The sequence below is a fragment of the Oncorhynchus masou genome, unplaced genomic scaffold (assembly GCF_036934945.1).
Source record: "Oncorhynchus masou masou isolate Uvic2021 unplaced genomic scaffold, UVic_Omas_1.1 unplaced_scaffold_4844, whole genome shotgun sequence".
In the NCBI taxonomy this organism is placed as follows: Eukaryota; Metazoa; Chordata; class Actinopteri; order Salmoniformes; family Salmonidae; genus Oncorhynchus; species Oncorhynchus masou.
Window position 1 is genome coordinate 599 of NW_027011238.1, and position 18,674 is coordinate 19,272.

Here is an 18,674-nt window from a genome sequence, read left to right on the forward strand (position 1 = left end):
TCTGTTACTCTGACTCTGTCATTGTAGTGGAGGGTAGATCATCCTCTTATTTACGTCTCAGTCGGTGATTGGTTGATCTTGCCACTGTTTCGTTCTGTAACCATGTAGCTGTGTTGTCATGTCTCTCTGTCTTCAAGACCTGGACTGTGTAACCATGTAGCTGTGTTGTCATGTCTCTCTGTCTTCCAGACCTGGACTGTGTAACCATGTAGCTGTGTTGCCATGTTTCTCTGTCTTCCAGACCTGGACTGTGTAACCATGTAGCTATGTTGTCATGTCTCTATGTCTTCCAGAACTGGACTGTGTAACCATGTAGCTGTGTTGTCGTGTCTCTCTGTCTTCCAGACCTGGACTGTGGTCCCCCCCTGCAGGTGAAGCATGCAGAGCTCCAGTTCTCCTCTACGTCGCCAGGCTCCATGGCTCTGTACGTGTGCCACCCAGGATACACCCCCATGCCCAGGGCCACCCAGAGCATCTGTGGGGGGCAGGGAGCCTGGAGCCAACCCCCTGTCTGCCAGGGTCTGTATGCAGTAACACACAACACGTTTGTGTACGGGTGTGTGTGTGTGTGTGTGTGTGTGTGTGTGTGTGTGTGTGTGTGTGTGTGTGTGTGTGTGTGTGTGTGTGTGTGTGTGTGTGTGTGTGTGTGTGTGTGTGTGTGTGTGTGTGTAACTATTCATGGGGTTTGTAAACAACACACAGTCAGTCGTTGACTTAGTGTTCCCAGCAGAGACGCTAACGGATATTACAGAGAAAGATAGAGGTTTAATTAGGACAGTTGATCATCCCTGTGATAAATATCAAGACTGTGTTGGCAGGTAGGGATAAATGAAGACGGATGCTGAATTAAAACTAGAGGTCTTTATTGGCATGTTTGGTTCACTGTACTCAAATGTTTGATTGATTGGTCACTTGTCCCAGAGATCAACGAGTGTTTGTCCCAGCCTTGTCTGAATGGAGGGACATGTCGGGACAGGGTGGCGACCTACCAGTGTGCATGTGACCAAGGCTTCAGTGGAAACCACTGCCAGACAGGTAGACTACACCTGTACTACACCTCTACTAACCTCTACTACAGATATACTACACCTCTACTACAGATGTACTACAACTCTACTACAGATGTACTACACCTCTACTACACCTCTACTACACCTCTACTACAGATATACTACACCTCTACTACACCTCTACTACACCTCTACTACAGATGTACTACACCTCTACTACACCTCTACTACACCTCTACTACAGATGTACTACACCTCTACTACACCTCTACTACAGATATACTACACCTCTACTACAGATATACTACACCTCTACTACAGATGTACTACACCTCTACTACAGATATACTACACCTCTACTACAGATATACTACACCTCTACTACAGATATACTACAGATATACTACACCTCTACTACAGATATACTACACCTCTACTACAGATATACTACACCTCTACTACACTCTACTACATCTCTACTACACCTCTACTACAGATATACTACACCTCTACTACACTTACTACACCTCTACTACAGATATACTACACCTCTACTACACCTCTACTACTAAAGATATACTACTAATACCTCTACTAACTACTACAGATATACTACACCTCTACTACAGATATACTACACCTACAGATATACTACACCTCTACTACACCTCTACTACAGATATACCACACCTCTACTACACCTCTACTACAGATATACTACACCTCTACTAACTACTACAGATATACTACACCTCTACTACAGATACTACATCTCTACTACATACTACACCTCTACTACAGATATACTACACCTCTACTACACCTCTACAGATAACTACACCTCTACTACACCTCTACTACAGATGATATACTACACCTCTACTACACCTCTACTACAGATATACTACACCTCTACTACAGATATACTACACCTCTACTACAGATATACAGATGTATACACCCCTACTACACCTCTACTACAGATATACTACACCTCTACTACAGATATACTACACCTACAGTACTACAGATATACTACACCTCTACTACAGATATACTACACCTCTACTACACCTCTACTACAGATATACTACACCTGTACTACAGATATACTACACCTCTACTACACCTCTACTACAGATATACTACACCTCTACTACAGATATACTACACCTGTACTACAGATATACTACACCTCTACTACAGATACCTGTACTACACCTCTACTACTACACCTTACTACACCTGTACTACACCTCTACTACAGTACTACTAAAGATATACTACACTGCTACTATATCTCTACACAGATATACTCTAATACAGATATACTACACCTCTACTACACCTCTACTACAGATATACTACACCTCTACTACACCTCTACTACAGATATACTACACCTCTACTACACCTCTACTACAGATATACTACACCTCTACTACAGATACACCTCTACTTCACATATATACTACACCTCTACTAACCTCTACTACACCTGTACTACAGATATACTACACCTCTACTACAGATACTACACCTCTACTACACCTCTACTACAGATATACTACTACACCCCTACTAACCTCTACTACACCTCTACTACAGATATACTACACCTCTACTACAGATATACTACACTTTACTCACTTACTACAGATATATATACTACACCTCTACTACACCTCTACTACAGATATACTACACCTCTACTACACCTCTACTACTACTACACCTCTACTACAGATATACTACACCTCTACTACAGATATACTACACCTCTACTACACCTCTACTAACCTCTACACACCTCTACTACAGATATACTACACCTCTACTACACCTCTACTACAGATACTACACCTCTACTACACCTCTACTATAGATATACTACACCTCTACTACACCTCTACTACAGATATACTACATATACTACTAACCTCTACTACAGATATACTACATACTACACTACTAACCTCTACTACAGATATACTACACCTCTACTACACCTCTACTAACCTCTACTACACCTCTACTACAGATATACTACACCTCTACTACAGATATACTACACCTCTACTACAGATATACTACACCTCTACTACAGATATACTACACCTCTACTACAGATATACTACACCTCTGCTACAGATATACTACACCTCTACTACAGATATGATATACTACACCTGTACTACAGATATACTACACCTCTACTACACCTCTACTACAGATATACTACACCTGTACTACAGATATACTACACCTCTACTACAGATATACTATACCTCTACTACAGATATACTACACCTCTACTACAGATATACTACACCTCTACTACAGATATACTACACCTCTACTACAGATATACTACACCTCTACTACAGATATACTAACCTCTACTACACCTGTACTACACCTCTACTACAGATATACTACACCTCTACTACAGATATACTACACCTCTACTACAGATATATTACACCTCTACTACAGATATACTCTCTACTACACCTCTACTAACTCTACTACCTGTACACCTCTACTACAGATATACTACAGATATACTACACCTCTACTAATACACCTCTACTACAGATATACTACACCTCTACTACAGATATACTATACCTCTACTACAGATATACTACACCTCTACTACACCTCTACTAACCTCTACTACACCTGTACTACACCTCTACTACAGATATACTACAGATATACTACACCTCTACTACAGATATACTACAGATATACTACACCTCTACTAACCTCTACTACAGATATACTACAGATATACTACACCTCTACTACACCTCTACTACAGATATACTACACCTCTACTAACCTCTACTAACCTCTACTACACCTCTACTACAGATATACTACACCTCTACTACAGATATACTACACCTCTACTAACCTCTACTACAGATATACTTCACCTCTACTACAGATATACTACACCTCTACTAACCTCTACTACAGATATACTTCACCTCTACTACAGATATACTACACCTCTACTACAGATATACTTCACCTCTACTACAGATATACTACACCTCTACTAACCTCTACTACAGATATACTACACCTCTCACACGTTGTGTTTACTGTGGACCTAAGCCATTAACCTGTGTGTGTTAACGCCCCTACCAGATGTGGATGAGTGTGTGTCGGAGCCCTGTAAGCACGGAGGAACGTGTGAGGATCAGCCTGGATCCTACTACTGTCACTGCCAGCAGGGCTTCATGGGACGAGACTGTGAAATAGGTACAGGCAACACTCCCTTTCCTCATGTTGACCTAACTATTATGATCTAAATGGCTGGTCTGATCTGGGATCAGGTGCCCCCCCCCCACCCCCGTGTCCATGTTGACCTAACTATTATGATCTAAAGCCTGGTCTGATCTGGGATCAGGTGCCCCCCCCTCCCATGTTGACCTAACTATTATGATCTAAAGCCTGATCAGTCTAGGATCAGGTGCCCCCCCCACCCCCGTGTCCATGTTGACCTAACTATTATTATGATCTAAAGCCTGGTCTGATCTGGGATCAGGTGCCCCCCCTCCCCCGTGTCCATGTTGACCTAACTATTATGATCTAAAGCCTGATCTAATCTGGGATCAGGTGCCCCCCCACCCCCGTGTCCATGTTGACCTAACTATTATAATCTAAAGCCTGGTCTGATCTGGGATCAGGTGCCCCCCATGTCCATGTTGACCTAACTATTATGATCTACAGCCTGGTCTGATCTGGGGATCAGGTGCCCCCCACCCCCCCACCCCGTGTCCATGTTGACCTAACTATGATCTAAAAGCCTGGTCTGATCTGGGATCAGGTGCCCCGTGTCCATGTTGACCTAACTATTATGATCTAAAGCCTGAACAGATCTGGGATCAGGTGCCCCCCACCCCCACCCCCTCCCATGTTGACCTAACTATTATGATCTAAAGCCTGATCTGATCTGGGATCAGGTGCCCCCCCCACCCCCTCCACGTGTCCATGTTGACCTAACTATTATGATCTAAAGCCTGATCTGATCGGGATCAGGTGCCCCCCACCCCCCACCCCCTCCCATGTTGACCTAACTATTATGATCTAAAGCCTGGTCTGATCTGGGATCAGGTGCCCCCCACCCCCCACCCCTCCCATGTTGACCCTAACTATTATGATCTAAAGCCTGGTCTGATCTGGGATCAGGTGCCCCCCACCCCCCACCCCGTGTCCATGTTGACCTAACTATTATGATCTAAAGCCTGATATGATCTGGGATCAGGTGCCCCCCTCCCCGTGTCCATGTTGACCTAACTATTATGATCTAAAGCCTGATCTGATCTGGGATCAGGTGCCCCCCCCACCCCCCCTCCCCCGTGTCCATGTTGACCTAACTATTATGATCTAAAGCCTGGTCTGATCTCACAGGATCAGGTGCCCCCCACCCCCTCCCCGTGTCCATGTTGACCTAACTATTATGATCTAAAGCCTGAACTGATCTGTGATCAGCATTCATAATAACCCTTAAATGAAACCCCGACTCTATTTTGTTGTTGTTGTACGTCAACATGGTCGTCGAGGGCCCTACGTATAGTGAGCTGTAACCATAGTAACCCCGCCTGACTGGTTCTCCCGTGTGTGGAGACGTTGTGTCTCCAGAGCAGGACGGTGTGAGTCAACCCCTGTCTGAACGGCGGCGTGTGTCGGCCACAGGCGAAACAACCAGTGTGTGTAAAATAGGTTTCTTCGGATCGTTGCCAGTCGTGTGAGTAGAACTTCAGCCGTGTCCTGTTTCCACACCCCTTTTTATTTTGTGCAGTGATGTGATGATTTAAAGAGAACGGACTGGTGTGAGGAATATGATGGAATCTCACGCCAGACAATCCAGGCTTTAAATGCACGGGTAGAGGTGAATCAGAGTGCACATTTCCCGGAGAAAGGGAATGGAATGACCCTAGGACACCACAACTGCCTCATCAGTCTGTTGTGATGAACAGAACACATCCTGGTGATACTGTCTCTCTCCTCCCCTAGTGGACAGTCCCTGTGTACTGCAGCCGTGTGGGAACAGAGGTCTCTGCCAGAGCAACAGGAGAGGGAACTACAGCTGTACTTGCAGAGTGGGACACACAGGCAAGGACTGTGAGAGAGGTGAGTCTGAATCACATTGCGCTATCTTTACGTGGCATAATTCAAGGGAACCCATCAACTTTGAATCGAATTAATCTATCGATGAATCGATCAATTACTAATTGAATTTCCTTAACCACGAAAGAACCATGTTTTATACCTTGTTGGCTGAGCTGCAGTAAGTTGTGGTGTTTATAATCGGCTCTTCTTGAACACTGTTCCCAGACCTGTTGCCTCCCTCTGGTCTGCATGTACTACGGGTGGAGGAGGATGAGGTGGAGCTGCACTGGGACCTGCCGGCTCCTTCCTCTCAGAGCCTGGTCAGTTTAATTTCAATTTCTCATTTCTACTATCCTTTTTCTTTAACCAGGAAGTCCCATTGAGGTTAAAATACCTGACCAAGAAGGACAGTTCGACATTTAAACACACAGATGTTTCAAACAGTACAGTTCATTCACAGCACAGCGATCACATTCATATCACATTCATGTCCCATTCATGTCCCATTCATGTCCCATTCATGTCCCATTCGTATCCCATTCATATCACATTCATATCACATTCATGTCCCATTCATGTCCCATTCATGTCCCATTCGTATCACATTCGTATCACATTCATGTCCCATTCATGTCCCATTCATGTCACATTCGTATCCCATTCATATCACATTCATGTCCCATTCGTATCCCATTCATGTCACATTCGTATCCCATTCATATCACATTCATATCCCATTCATGTCCCATTCATGTCCCATTCATGTCCCATTCATGTCACATTCGTATCCCATTCATATCACATTCATATCACATTCATGTCCCATTCATGTCCCATTCATGTCCCATTCGTATCACATTCGTATCACATTCATGTCCCATTCATGTCCCATTCATGTCACATTCGTATCCCATTCATATCACATTCATGTCCCATTCGTATCCCATTCATGTCACATTCGTATCCCATTCATATCACATTCATGTCCCATTCATGTCCCATTCATGTCCCATTCATGTCACATTCATATCCCATTCATGTCCCATTCATGTCCCATTCATGTCACATTCGTATCCCATTCATGTCACATTCGTATCCCATTCATATCACATTCATATCACATTCATGTCCCATTCATGTCCCATTCATGTCCCATTCATGTCCCATTCATGTCCCATTCATGTCACATTCATATCCCATTCATGTCCCATTCATGTCCCATTCATATCACATTCATATCACATTCATGTCCCATTCATGTCACATTCATGTCACATTTGTATCCCATTCATGTCCCATTCATGTCCCATTCATATCACATTCATATCCCATTCATGTCCCATTCATGTCCCATTCATATCACATTCATATCACATTCATGTCCCATTCATGTCACATTCATGTCACATTTCGTATCCCATTCATGTCCCATTCTGTCCCATTCATGTCCCATTCATATCACTAACAGCATGTATTCATCAGACCTGAAACAGATGTGGCTCCTGCAGCAAGTCTGTCTATACATCTCAAATGTGTATATATATATATATATAGAATAATTAAAATAGTGCACTATATAGGGAATAGGGTGCGATAGGGCTCTGGTCAAAAATAGTGTACTATATAGGAATGGGGACTCTGGTCTAAAATAGTGTAAAAATAGTGTACTATATAGGAATAGGGTGCCATAGGGCTCTGGTCAAAAATAGTGTACTATATAGGGAATAGGGCTCTGGTCAAAAATAGTGCACTATATAGGAATAGGGTGCCATAGGGCTCTGGTCTAAAATAGTGTACTATATAGGGAATAGGTGCCATACTCTGGTCAAAAATAGTGTACTATATAGGGAATAGGGGACTCTGATCTAAAATAGTGCACTATATGGGAATAGGTGCCATAGGGCTCTGGTCTAAAAGAGTGTACTATATAGGGAATAGGGACTCTGGTCTAAAGTAGTGCACTATATAGGGAATAGGGTGCCATAGGGCTCTGGTCTAAAATAGTGCACAATATATAGGAATAGGGCTCTAGTCTAAATAGTGCACTATATAGGAATAGGGTGCCATAGGGCTCTGGTCTAAAGTAGTGCACTAAATATGCACTATATAGGGAATAGGTGCCATAGGGCTCTGGTCTAAAGTAGTGTACTATATATAGGGAATGGGCTCTGGTCTTAAGTAGTGCACTATATAGGGAATAGGGTGGCATGAGCTCTGGTCTAAAGTAGTGCACTATATGTGGAATAGGTGCCATAGGGCTCTGGTCTAAAGTAGTGTACTATATAGGGAATAGGGCTCTGGTCTAAAGTAGTGCACTATATAGGGAATAGGGTGGCATAGGGCTCTGGTATAGTGCACTATATGGGAATAGGTGCCATAGGGCTCTGGTCTAAAATAGTGCACTATATAGGGAATAGGGCTCTAGTCTAAAGTAGTGCACTATATAGGGAAATAGGGTGCCATAGGGCTCTGGTCTGGTAATTAGTGCACTATATAGGCTAATAGGGCTCTGTCCACTATATAGGGAATAGGGTGGCATTTGAGCCTGTAACCTTCAACACCTATAGTTCAGTGGCTTCGCTGTGACCTACGCCCCTCTCTAGGTCTCCGGGCCGTGGCAGCGGAACCAGGAAGACTGACTTCCTGGACAAGCAGTCCACCTATCAGCTGCAGGGCCTGGTGCCCGGCCTGCTATACAACATCTACGTTCTCTGTGGCAACGCCAACAGCAACGACGTCAGCCAGCCAGCCATCGCTCTCATACGAACCCGTGAGTTTCAGATGGCAGTAAATAAGGCTGTTTACACAGAGCAGCTCAATTCTGATATCGTTTTTCCACTAGTTTGTTATTTGACCACATCGGATCTTATTCAAGCGTTGATTCTGATTGGTCAAAAGACCAGTTTGTGGAAATTATATCTGAATTGGGCTGCCTGTGTAAACACGCTCTGTATGTGCTATTTATAACTGTGTGTGTGTGTGTGTGTGTTATTATTGTGTGTGCGTGTGCGTGTGCGTGTGTGTGTGTGCGTGTGTGTGTGTGCACCTCTATGTATCCTTGTATCCAAAACCTTTGACATGTTTTTAATCCGTCCTGAAGTAATTTGTTTTGTGGATTTAAATAAAGTATTTAAAATGTGTGTGTGTGTGCCTCTGTGTGTCTGCGTGCGTTTGTTAATTGACCTGTGCGTGTCTCTCTCTGTGTCAGGGCCGCGGCGGTGGACCAGCTGCAGGTTGTCAACGTAACGTCCTCCCAGGTATGGCTGAGGTGGCTGCTGCAGGCTGCTCATCACGCAGCCGTTAGCCAGGTGCGCCTCCTGGTCCCCTCAGACGGCAGTGGATCTCGCACCGCCCTGGTCAACACCAGTACCACGGAGTACGCGTTCAGGTATGGAACCCTGGACTCTCGTGGGGAAAGAAACAGCTGGACGTAAGGAATCCCAATGAGACTTTTCTCTACTTGAATTACCGCCAGTGTGTCTGAGGGTCACAGACTGCAATGCCAATTCTGACCACTTGGTGGCAGTGTATACCTGTTGTCATTTCCTCCAGCCATATCTTTAGTTCCTAACCCTAATTAACCTCCAACAGAACACAGTATAATAGCTTTTTTTGGGGGGGGGGGGGGTTTACATGACTGGGATATATTTGTCTGTGTTTCTCCTTTCAGCTCCTCTGCTCCCTGGTCAGATGTACACGGTGGATGTTCTAACTCAGAGTGGTATCAGACCAGGCAGTGCATCCCTCCACCAGTCACTCTGCTGGACCGCTGCAAGTCTGGACCCGTATGGCATCACGTCTCATACATCAATCAAATCCAATCCAATCAAATGTTATTCATAAAGCCCTTCGTACATCAGCTGATGTCTCAAAGTGCTATTACAGAAACACACCCTAAAACACCACAATAGCAAGCAATGTAGGTGTAGAAGCCTTTCCCTGGAAAGGCCAGAACCTAGGAAGAAACCTAGTGAGGAACCAGGCTCTGAGGGGTGGCCTAAAACACCACAATAGCAAGCAAATGCAGGTGTAGAAGCACTAGGAAAACTGAGAGGAACCAGGCTGAGGGTGGCCTAAAACACAATAGCAAGCAATGCAGGTGTCACGGTGGCTAGAAAGGCCAGAACCTAGGAAGGAAACCTGAGAGGAACCAGGCTCTGAGGGGTGGCCTAAAACACCACAACTCCTAGAAAGACCAGAACCTAGGAAGAAACCAGAGGAACCAGATGTAGAAGCTTAAACAATTTCACCTGGAAGGACCAGAACCTAGGAAGAAACCTAGAGAGGAACCAGGCTCTGAGGGTGGCCTAAAACACCACAATAGCAAGCAATGCCGGTGTAGAGAAGCTCAATGAACCTCAATAATTCACTATGTATTGTTAAGCGTCTGGAAAAATCATCCTCACACAAATAGTACTAGTCCACCAAAACAAATAACCTGGAGGCAGAGACACCGCTCCAAATTAGAAAACTGCAGTAGTCTGTACAGAGTTAAACTATAGACTGTACAGAGGGGTTTGAACTATAGACTGTACAGAGAGTTAAACTATAGACTGTACAGAGAGTTCTACTGTAGAGTTAAACTATAGACTCTACAGAGAGTTAAACTATAGACTGACTGAACTATAGACTGTACAGACAGTTAAACTATAGACTGACTCTATAGAGAGTTAAACTATAGACTCTACAGAGAGTTAAACTATAGACTTTACAGAGAGTTAAAATATAGACTGTACAGAGAGTTAAACTATAGACTGACTCTACAGAGAGTTAAAATATAGACTCACAGAGAGTTAAACTATAGACTGTACAGAGAGTTAAACTATAGACTGTACAGAGTTAAAATATAGACTGTACAGAGTTGAACTATAGACTGTACAGAGTTAAACTATAGACTGCACAGAGAGTTAAAATATAGACTGTATAGAGAGTTAAACTATAGACTGTACAGAGAGTTAAAATAAAGACTGTACAGAGAGTTAAACTATAGACTGACTCTATAGAGAGTTAAAATATAGACTGTACAGAGAGTTAAACTATAGACTGTACAGAGAGTTAAAATATAGACTGTACAGAGAGTTAAACTATAGACTGACTCTACAGAAGTTAAAATATAGACTGACTCTATGAACTGTACAGAGTTAAACTATAGACTGTACAGACAGTTAAACTATAGACTGACTCTACAGAAAGTTAAACTATAGACTGTACAGAGAGTTAAACTATAGACTGTACAGAGAGTTAAACTATAGACTGTACAGAGAGTTAAAACTATAGACTGACTCTATAGAGAGTTAAACTATAGACTCTACAGAGAGTTAAACTATAGACTGTACAAGAGTTAAAATATAGACTGTACAGAGAGTTAAAATATAGACTGTACAGAGAGTTAAACTATAGACTGACTCTATAGAAGTTAAACTATAGACTGCACAGAAGTTAAACTATAGACTGTACAGAGAGTTAAACTATAGACTGCACAGAGTTAAACTATAGACTGCACAGAGAGTTAAACTATAGACTGACTCTACAGAGAGTTAAACTATAGACTGACTCTACAGAGAGTTAAACTATAGACTGTACAGAGAGTTAAACTTAACTGACTCTATAGACTGACTGCACAGAGAGTTAAAATATAGACTGTACAGAGTTAAACTATAGACTGACTCTATAGAGAGTTAAACTATAGACTGCACAGAGAGTTAAACTATAGACTGACTCTACAGAGAGTTGAACAGAAATTTAAAATATAGACTGTACAGAGAGTTAAACTATAGACTGTACAGAGAGTTAAAATATAGACTGTACAGAGAGTTAAACTATAGACTGTACAGAGAGTTAAACTATAGACTGCACAGAGAGTTAAACTATAGACTGTACAGAGTTAAACTATAACTGATCAATTAATAAAATGTGATGAGTTAAACTATAGACTGACTCTATTGAGTTAAACTGTTCTGTTAAACTAGACTGACTCCTGAGTTAAACTATAGACCCACAGAGAGTTCCCTATAGACTGCACTCCCCCCTATAGACTGTACAGAGAGTTAAAATGTGACTGTCCAACTCTAAACTATAGACTGACTCGTGGGTTCCCCATCCACAGAGAGTTAAACTATAGACTGCACAGTGGTAAACTATAGACTGTACGAGGTTAAACTATAGCACTGTACAGAGTTAAACTTCCTACCCAGTGGGAAGTTAGACTGTACAGAGATTAAACTATAGACTGACTCTATAGAGTTAAACTTTCTGCACAGGTTAAACTATAGACTGTACATAGAGTTCAACTATAGACTCTCAGGCTGTTAAAATATAGACGGGACCGGAAAAATTAGACTGTACAGAGCAGTTGAACTATAGACTGACTCTATAGTGTTCCTACTATAACATGCCCATTTCTATAGACTGACTGAGAGTTAAACTATAGACTGTTATTAAACTATAGACTGTGGGGACACTATAGACTGTACAGGAATAAACTAAGACTTGTACAGATCTGGGGACTGTCTTTTTTGTCTGTTTCAGTTAAACTATAGACTGGACAGAGTTAACCCTCTGAGTCTGGTTGAACTAGGTTTCTTCCTAGGTTCCTGCCTTCTAGGGAGTTTTTCCTGTACTGAGTTAAAACTTGGACTTTGTGCTTTTAGGCTGGGTATCTGTTAAAGCCCTTTGTGGCAACTGCTGATATAAAAAAAAGTTGGCTGTATAAATAACTGATCAATTAATAAAATTTGATTAAATTGATTTCTCTATCACTACATGATCATGATGACAATGAACTCCTACCTTGGGCTATCCCCCTAACAACCTGTCTCTGTATGACCTCCATCTCTTTCTCTTTGTGTGGTTCCCTGAATCCCAGTATCCTGCCAGGAGGCGATGGGGAATGTGGACGAGGCCTGAGACCGTCTCCTACCCGTGGGCCAGGGACGTATACCCTGAGAGCTTTCTCACAGCACTAGCCCTGTCTAGGAACCTCAGGACCTGGGATTGGCTGGACCACAGCACCTAGCCTTCACCACATGAGATGTTCCCAGGTAACATGGAATTTCTATAGGACTGAGATTGAGGATTGTTAGGGAGGGAGGAGGACACCAGAATGAGGGAGGGATCAAGGGAAAACTTTTAGGGATCTGGGACTGTCTGGAGTCCTCTGGACAGAAAGCCCTCTGAAGAGTTCCTCTCTAGGTTTCTTCCTAGGTTCCTGGAAGGAGTTTTTCCTGGCCACTGTGCTTCTGAGGTCTTTGTGCTTTTAGGCTGGGTATCTGTAAAGGAGGGCAACTGGGAGGGAGGGGAGGGAGGGGAGGTAGGGAGGGATATAGGGAGGGGAGGAGGGGGATTTCTCTATCACTCACTCAGGACAATGAACTTTACCTTGGGCTATCAGAGAGACAGCTCTCTGAATCCATGCCCAGGTAAGAGGAGGGAGGGATCGATGGAGGAGGGATGGGGAGGGAGGGAGGGAGGGAGGGAGTCTGTCGTGGGAGGGAGGAGGGAGGGAGCCCTCTCTGAAGAGGACCTGGGAGTGGCTGGAGAGGGAGCTCTCTGAAGAGATAGGGAGAGGAGGGAGGGAGGGAGGGAGGGAGGGAGGGAGGGAGGGAGGGAGGGAGGGAGGGAGGGAGGGAGGAGGGAGGGGAGGGAGGGAACTCACTCACTCACTCCAGGACCTGGAGGTGACGGTGGAGATAGAGCACTCTGAAGAGATGTCGGGTAGGCCACCAACCAGCATTGGGCTAGTTGTATAGTGTGTTAGGTAAATGTTTTAAAAGCCCAGTACTACGGTGTTGGTTTTTGTCTCAAACTATCACTAGGAATAAGACACTAGAGTGCAGTGTTTCACCCTGTGCAGAAATATATTGGAATGCTGAGTTGAAACTACCTATTTAGTGTTAAAAGAGACAATTCAAGGTTAATTATCGCATGCTCTATTTGTCTGTCTGTCTCCAGGCTCTATTTGTCTGTCTGTCTCAGGCTCATTTGTCTTTCTGTCTCAGGCTCATTTGTCTGTCTGTCTCAGGCTCTATTTGTCTGTCTGCCTCAGGCTCCATTTGTCTGTCTGCCTCAGGCTCTGTTGTCTGTCTGCCTCAGGCTCCATTTTGTCTGTCTGCCTCCAGGCTCCATTTGTCTGTCTACCTCAGGCTCCATTTGTCTGTCTGTCTCCAGGCTCTATTTGTCTGTCTGTCTCAGGCTCTATTTGTCTGTCTGTCTCAGGCTCTATTTGTCTGTCTGTCTCAGGCTCTATTTGTCTGTCTGCCTCAGGCTCTATTTGTCTGTCTGCCTCAGGCTCCATTTGTCTGTCTGTCTCAGTCTCCATTTGTCTGTCTTTCTCAGGCTCTATTTGTCTGTCTGTCTCAGGCTCTATTTGTCTGTCTGTCTCAGGCTCTATTTGTCTGTCTGTCTCAGGCTCTATTTGTCTGTCTGCCTCAGGCTCTATTTGTCTGTCTGCCTCAGGCTCTATTTGTCTGTCTGTCTCAGTCTCCATTTGTCTGTCTTTCTCAGTCTCCATTTGTCTGTCTTTCTCAGGCTCTGTTGTCTGTCTGTCTCAGGCTCCATTTGTCTGTCTGTCTCAGGCTCTATTTGTCTGTCTGTCTCGGGCTCTATTTGTCCTGTCTGCCTCGGGCTCTATTTGTCTGTCTGCCTCAGGCTCTATTTGTCTGTCTGTCTCAGGCTCTGTTGTCTGTCTGTCTCAGGCTCTGTTGTCTGTCTGTCTCCAGGCTCTGTTTGTCTGTCTGTCTCAGGCTCCATTTGTCTGTCTGCCTCAGGCTGCATTTGTCCTGTCTGCCTCAGGCTCTATTTGTCTGTCTGTCTCCAGGCTCTATTTGTCTGTCTCTGTAAAAGTGCTTACCATCATTTTGTTTGTTTTGTTTTCTTCTAGATACACAGAGCTGATTGATGGAAGAGGAAGATAACAGCTAAGTTCTCCAAACTGCCCAGAAAGGCCATCAGACACCGCACTAGTAGTGCTGTTACAACCAAGAGTATAACCAGGTATAACCAGGTATAACCAGGTATAACCAGCCAGGTAGCACTAGTAAGTGTTGTTATAACCAGATATAACCAGCCAGGTGGCACTAGTAAGTGCTGTTATAACCAGGTATAACCAGGTATAACCAGCCAGGTGGCACTAGTAAGTGCTGTTATAACCAGGTATAACCAGGTATAACCACCGAATTGGTAAGTGCTGTTATAACCAAGGGTATAACCAGGTATAACCAGCCATGTGGCACTAGTAAGTGCTGATATAACCAGGTATAACCAGGTATAACCAGGTATAACCAGCCAGGTGGCACTAGTAAGTGTTGTTATAACCAGGTATAACCAGGTATAACCAGGTATAACCAGCCAGGTGACACTAGTAAAGTGTTGTTAACCAGGAATAACCAGGTATAACCAGGTATAACCAGGTATAACCAGCCAGGTGGCACTAGTAAGTGCTGTTATAACCAGGTATAACCAGGTATAACCAGGAATAACCAGCCAGGTGGCACTAGTAAGTGCTGTTATAACCAAATTATAACCAGGTATAACCAGGTATAACCAGCCAGGTGACACTTGTAAGTGCTGTTATAACCAGGTATAACCAGGTATAACCAGGTATAACCAGCCAGGTGGCACTAGTAAGTGCTGTTATAACCAGGTAGGTAGGTATAACCAGCTAGGTGGCACTAGTAAGTGCTGTTATAACCAGGTATAACCAGGTATAACCAGGTATAACCAGCCAGGTGGCACTAGTAAAGTGTTGTTATAACCAGGTATAACCAGGAATAACCCAGGTATAACCAGCCAGGTGACACTAGTAAGTGTTGTAACCAGGTATAACCAGGTATAACCAGCCAGGTGGCACTAGTAAGTGTAGTTATAACCAGTGTATAACCAGCCAGGTGACACTAGTAAGTGCTGTTATAACCAGGTATAACCAGTTATAACCAGGAATAACCAGCCAGGTGGCACTAGTAAGTGCTGTTATAACCAGGTATAACCAGGTACAACCAGGTATAACCAGCCAGGTGACACTTGTAAGTGCTGTTATAACCAGGTATAACCAGGTATAACCAGCCAGGTGGCACTAGTAAGTGCTGTTATAACCAGGTATAACCATAACCAGGTATAACCAGCTAGGTGGCACTAGTAAGTGTTGTTATAACCAGGTATAATAGCCAGGTGGTAAGTGTTGTTTTAACCAGGTATAACCAGCCAGGTGGCACTAGTAAGTGTAGTTATAACCAGGTATAACCAAGCCAGGTGACACTAGTAAGTGTTGTTATAACCAGGTATAACCAGGTATAACCAGCACAGGTGACACTTTAGGTGCTAAGCTTCAGCATGCACTAGTAAGTGTACATTTTAACAGTGTTCACGTAGACCAGGTGCAGTGCATTTGTACAGGTGAATGGTATGGTATAATCAATGACACTAGTTTGATTATAACCTCGTATAACCAGGTAGCCCCAGGTATAACCAGCTGGCACTAGGATGGAGGAGACAACCAATAAAATAAGCCTTGCACTAGAGATCCAGTATAAAGGAGTGAACTAGTAAGTGTTGTTATAACCTGGTAGGTAAATACCAGGTATAACCATGGTAGGTACACTGTAAGTGTTGTCTTGTAACTTTAGTATAATGAGTAGGTGGCACTGTAAGTGGTTATAACCTTGTTATATGCCAGGTATTCTGGTAAGTGTTGTTATATATGGTATAACCAGGTATAACCTGGTGCATCTTTAGGTGCTAAGCTTCAGCATGATGTGGTATTTTCATTGGTACCTGGTCTTGTATATGGTAGGTATTCTGGTGGTCTTGTACTATATATGGTAGGTATTCTGGTGGGTATATGGTAGGTATTCTGGTGGTCTTGTATATGGTAGGTATTCCAGAGATATATGGTAGGTATTCTGGTGGTCTTGTATATGGTAGGTATTCTGGTGGTCTTGTATATGGTAGGTATTCTGGTGGTCTTGTATATGGTAGGTATTCTGGTGGTCTTGTATATGGTAGGTATTCTGGTGGTCTTGTACTATTCTGGTGGTCTTGTATATGGTAGGTATTCTGGTGGTCTTGTATATGGTAGGTATTCTGGTGGTCTTGTATATGGTAGGTATTCTGGTGGTCTTGTACTATATATGGTAGGTATTCTGGTGGTCTTGTATATGGTAGGTATTCTGGTGGTCTTGTACTATATATGGTAGGTATTCTGGTGGTCTTGTACTACTATATATGGTCTTGTATATGGTAGGTATTCTGGTGGTCTTGTATATGGTAGGTATTCTGGTGGTCTTGTATATGGTAGGTATTCTGGTGGTCTTGTACTATATATGGTAGGTATTCTGGTGGTCTTGTATATGGTAGGTATTCTGGTGGTCTTGTATATGGTAGGTATTCTGGTGGTCTTGTATATGGTAGGTATTCTGGTGGTCTTGTATATGGTAGGCATTCTGGTGGTCTTGTATATGGTAGGTATTCTGGTGGTCTTGTATATGGTAGGTATTCTGGTGGTCTTGTACTATATATGGTAGGTATTCTGGTGGTCTTGTATATGGTAGGTATTCTGGTGGTCTTGTATATGGTAGGTATTCTGGTGGTCTTGTATATGGTAGGTATTCTGGTGTCTTGTACTATATATTAGGTATTCTGGTGGTCTTGTATATGGTAGGTATTCTGGTGGTCTTGTATTCTGTTGGTCTTGTATATGTTAGGTATGGATGGTAGGTATTCTGGTGGTCTTGTATATGGTAGGTATTCTGGTGGTCTTGTATGGTCTTGTATATGGTAGGTATTCTGGTGGTCTTGTATATGGTAGGTATTCTGGTGGTCTTGTATATGGTAGGTATTCTGGTGGTCTTGTATATGGTAGGTATTCTGGTGGTCTTGTATATGGTAGGTATTCTGGTGGTCTTGTACTATATATGGTAGGTATTCTGGTGGTCTTGTATTCTGGTGGTCTTGTATATGGTAGGTATTCTGGTGGTCTTGTACTATATATATATTCTGGTGGTCTTGTATATGTTAGGTATTCTGGTGGTCTTGTATATGGTAGGTATTCTGGTGGTCTTGTATTCTGGTGGTCTTGTATATGGTATATGTTAGGTATTCTGGTGGTCTTGTAAATGTCTTGTATAAGGCATTCTGGTGGTCTTGTATATGGAAGGCATTCTGGTGGTCTTGTATATGGTAGGCATTCTGGTGGTCTTGTATATGGTAGGCATTCTGGTGGTCTTGTATATGGAAGGCATTCTGGTGGTCTTGTATATGGTAGGTATTCTGGTGGTCTTGTATATGGTAGGTATTCTGGTGGTCTTGTATATGGTAGGTATTCTGGTGGTCTTGTACTATATATATATGGTAGGTATTCTGGTGGTCTTGTATAGGCATGGTAGGTATTCTGGTGGTCTTGTACTATATATGGTAGGCATTCTGGTGGTCCTGTATATGGTAGGTATTCTGGTGGTCTTGTACTATATATGGTAGGTATTCTGGTGGTCCTGTATATTGTAGGAAATTAAGTAGGAAATTGCAGTGAATTTTAAAAAAAGA

General features: G+C 43.2%; 1 pseudogene; it reads left to right on the forward strand.

Annotated features, from left to right (window-relative positions):
* The first annotated feature begins 345 nt into the window (after positions 1 to 345).
* LOC135535345 (sushi, nidogen and EGF-like domain-containing protein 1) lies at positions 346 to 13,046 on the forward strand (annotated as a pseudogene).
* Positions 13,047 to 18,674: the final 5,628 nt, after the last annotated feature.